Genomic DNA, 4,533 nt, shown 5'->3' on the forward strand with positions numbered 1-4,533 from the left:
TTAACAAATCATATTAAATAATGTGATGACAGAACTGTAAACAGAATAGCTGAAACTTTAACAAAATAACTAATTCAGTTACCTCTAATCATTAACCTATGTTTTTATAACTGAGTTAACTCTGTGTGTTGCTGTTAGCATACATAACACCTGACGTGGAAAGGTTACTCTTGGACGGGGCTACAGAGCTACTAGAAAGACAGTCGAACCCGGTGCATTCCTCCGTCTGAATGTGGTGCACTTTTGCTAAATGTTTAGACAAATTGCTCGTTTTACCGCCTTTATATGATAAACTGTTATTGCACTTTTGGTAACGAGCATTGTCCACATCGAGACGGCTAAAGTTTAACCACACCTCGGAGCGCGTTCTCTCCGCCATCTCCTGCGTGTGTGTGTAAACTGCCCCGCCCCCTCGCAAGCAGGCGGGGGAGAGATCTCTCGTCTGAATTCGGAATATCGAAAATACATGATAGACGCATTTTGTAGTCATATTGCATATTAGAAACTGAGTTGGCAACACTAAGACTGCGATATAATGTTTATGTAGCAATAATACATAACATATGTTTTTAAATGTCTCCTGTACCGATACAAAAGAGCGATAACGTTGGAGCTTAAAGGGGTGTAGAACACATGTGATGACGTCACCAACGAATCGACGACTGAATTAGTTGCCAACTAATTTGGTAATCGATTTTAATCGATTAAGTCGATTAGTTGTTGCACCCCTAGCTACCAAGCAAGCATCCTCGACATTGAGAAGCACCCATGGAGATCGCTCTTCTGGAGTGAAGAGAGCGGGAAGTAATAAGACAAGACGGACACTTGGGGGAAAGTACCCTGCGGTTTGAATGTCCGATAGTCCACCGTTAACACCTTAGTCCCGTCTCGTCAACGAAAACTAAATATACATTTCGTCATAGTTTTTATTATCAAGAATCTATTTTTAGCTCGTCATCGTCTCGTCTTAGTCGTGTAGACAAGGTCGTTGACGAACATTTTTCGTCATAGTTTTCGTTGACGAAATTAACACTGAAAACAATAACACCTTCAATGGTGTCTAAATATCTCAAATCTATTTCTAAAACGCCTGTTAGTGGCAAGATTTTATAATTATTTTTGCATTAAATCGGTCGTGCATTAAAAAAAAAGGTTGGTATCTAACTTTCCTTAAGCTGTCAGAATCCAGATTGTTCGCCAATGCTCTCAAATCTTCAGAGCCTTTTATTGTGTGCCTAATTTTGCGAAGACAAGTCCGTCTTCACGTTCTCTTTTCCCAAACCCCGGAGCTTCAAACATGTCCCGGCCTTGTTCAGTTTGTTCTTGATTCTCGCAGCAGCTCTTCTCCCCTCGGGGCTTTTTGATTTTTTACGATTTCTCTCTCTGCGCTCTGAACCGCATTTCTCTGGAGGAGTTGGTGCAGCTTAATGAAGCGTCACTGATGCCGTCCTGCTATTGATTCTCCACTCCTCCTCAGTTTTAACTTGTCCAGGCCCATTGTGGCTCTGCGTCACCTCGGGTCAGTGGTTATTAGCGGACACAGTTTCAAAAAAACTACTCGGCGCGGGAGTGAATGAAAAGCAGGAGGAACTTGGAGGAGAGGGGATTACCGGTTGAATCTGAGGAGTGTGACTTGGTTCAGTAATGAGGGATTCTCCTTTTTCGGTTTTTCAACTTGTTCTTTATTAGTTAGTTTCTCACATTCCCCTTTACATCCAATAGTACTCCATTTTAGATTCTTTAACGAGGGGTCACAACATGGTTAAGGTCTCAAATCCTACAAATTAAACATGAGAATATGAGAAACTAAATGGATAGGAATCAATAATAACACGGGTATAACAAAATAAAATAACAGATGGGTTGTATATAAGTTTCTTTAACAAGGGGTCAGACATTCCCCTTTACATCCAATAGTACTCAACACTTAAATTCACCCTTAAATTCACCCTTAAATTCACCCTTAAATTACCACTCAATGCTTTAATCTTCACTTGTTTTGTATTAAAACTCTCAATATAGTAAAGATGCATTTTTAAATTGTCTTATAAGGTTTAATGTGTCTGGCCCTTAAAGGACTTTTTTCCACTTAAAATCGCCCTTAAATGTGACCTTAATTGGACGGGAATACCGAATTTAATTTGTAATAAAACTCACTATTTACTTTAAAATGATAACATCAGGTTTTATTCGCCTTTCAGGAATTATCTGAACCTTAAAGGAGTTTTTCTTACTTCAAATTTACGCTTAAATTTCACTTTAACATATTTAAAAAAATGTGATTTTTGAGATTTAAATGCGTGAATAGTTTCTTTAACTCACATGTTTGTCTCAAATCCTAAAAATTACACAACTACATGAGAAACTAAATGTATAGAAATCAAATGCTCCTTTTCACCATGCACTATTTTTTTTTTAAACAACCAGTAGAAATGTTTTGTTTTAAAATAACTTCCATGTGTGGAATAAACAAATAAATATACAAAATCAATAATAACACTGAGAACGTAAGTAACACAGGTATAACACAAATAAAATAAAATATGGGTTATATATATAAATAAGGTCATCCTACATTTTACAATAATACAGTCCGATACGCTTAGGAGAAATATCCATGTACCAGAACATTCAAAAATACAAATTCCTAATTTTAAAGAATAATTTCTGTTGCTTTTCACACATTGTGCCGCGGAGACTTTGAGCGCTCGATCCCACGGAAGAACTGCCTGGCTTTATCTTAGAGATGAAGGCGATCCGATTGGTTCGTTTCATATTCACCGCTTTCTTTGCAAAGTCATCTGAAGAGACGAGGCGGTTTGCACGTCCTCGAGAGCGAAGGCCTTTCGGTAAACGCTCGACGATGGGAGGTCACTTTTAAAGAAGAGGCCGAGGTCACGTTGCTTTTTCAGATCAAAAGGTCCTGAGGTTTTATGAGCTGGGAATGGGAGCTTATAGAATATGATGCAGATCAAACCGGGCGACGAGCACAACCTCACACGGCGCTGACACCGCTGAATACAATCTGAGGAATGTCCCCAAAGCATGTGTAAAGATTTTGGGGAAATGACGTGGAAATTGTCTGAAAACGTTCCAAACAGTCGGCTAGAAATTCCTCGTGGCATCTTAGTTCCTCAAGTGGAGAAATCAGCAAAGTGTTTTATTAATGAAAACACAAATCAGAGTCAAGCAGAGATTTGTAGAAGGAAGTCAGTCAGACGTTTCCTGACGTGGAAAAGTAACTCAGCTCAGTCTCAAGTTACTTTGAAGAGAGCGGCTAGTCTTTGTTTTATTCATCATTTTGCAGATGAGACGTCAGGAAAGACCAACCTGGCCTCTTAAACGGTCCTGATGTTTGACTGCTAGTCCGACAGCTCACCAATATTTAGTTTGAATAAATACAAAACTGAGAAAAAGCTGTAAAATCTGACTTTAGACTTTCTCTTGAGAATCTCCTGAAAGGAAATCATTTCTGTGAACAAATGATTTCCTTTTCACTCTTTTTATTTTTACGTCTGCCTGACTTTCAACTCCAGTCCATCGCTCTGCGGCCCCTCTCAACAATAGAAAATATGCACGTTTACTTTAGTAGTGTTTCTGGATTGAATGGCGTGAATTGCATAAAATATGACTCAAGTGTTTAACAGATGCTTCCTTCACTTCCCGAGGTCTTTACCTCCTCTCCAGACTGAATATCTTTTGATGTGAGACCTTGTCAGGAGTGTTAACAGGTGTGTGTGTGTGTGTGTAGGCAGCAGCAGCAGCAGCAGCAGCAGTACGGTAGCGGCGGCGGGGGTCAGGGCTGGAATCGAGCCACGCAGGCTCAGGGCTCGGCGTACCAGCAGAACCAGAGCCGCGGGGGGGCGGCTCCTCCTCCTCAGCCGCCGGGAGGATACCAGCAGGGGTTCAACGACCGCAGAGACAACCGGGGACAACACCACCAGGTACACACGCTGAGAATAACACCCATTGGATTCCACTTACTCTGTTAGTCGTGTGTTTAGAAGGTCATGAGCGAGACTTTGTAATAAAACCGCTTCAAACTACTTTCGTGGCTGTTTTTAAAAGTCTTTAGAGGCACTGACGTTATCCGTTGTAAAATGATCTCTTTTTAAAGTAGTTTTTTTATTTCATTGTAATTAAGGAAATCGTGCGGGACGTGCCCAAAAACTAAATATGTTTCTGAGATATCAACTTTCTCCTCATCCTATAACGCGCATAAAACTCTTTCTAATCCAGTTTGATTTCAATGAACTCCAGAGAAGTTGTTTTAAAAACGTTGCGTTAATATGCCCGGTAAATGGTACGGAAGGATCAGGGCCCCAGGCGAACACTCTTCTTTTAGGTCTGACCAAAAGTGACGTTTTGTTTTTTTTCAATTAAGAGTTGTACTGAAAATAAAAAAACGTATTTATTAGGATTCTGAGAGTTTTATTGATAATTTAGTTTTTTTTGGATAATTTAGTTTTTTCAAAGTCTTTACTTTTTTTTAGGTCAGAACTAAAACATAAAGACAAGTTTGGTTAGCCCTAT

General features: G+C 39.7%; 1 long non-coding RNA gene across 1 annotated transcript in view; it reads left to right on the plus strand.

Moving 5' to 3' along the window:
* Positions 1 to 3,755: 3,755 nt before the first annotated feature.
* The window catches only part of LOC104955058 (uncharacterized), a 2,373-nt gene continuing 1,595 nt past the window's right edge, over positions 3,756 to 4,533 (plus strand). The window contains exon 1 of the long non-coding RNA XR_799419.1: positions 3,756 to 3,944. This is a non-coding gene — a long non-coding RNA (uncharacterized lncRNA). The remainder of the gene's footprint in view (positions 3,945 to 4,533) is intronic.

The sequence above is a fragment of the Notothenia coriiceps genome, unplaced genomic scaffold (genome assembly GCF_000735185.1).
Source record: "Notothenia coriiceps isolate Sejong01 unplaced genomic scaffold, NC01 NC01_scaffold00024551, whole genome shotgun sequence".
In the NCBI taxonomy this organism is placed as follows: Eukaryota; Metazoa; Chordata; class Actinopteri; order Perciformes; family Nototheniidae; genus Notothenia; species Notothenia coriiceps.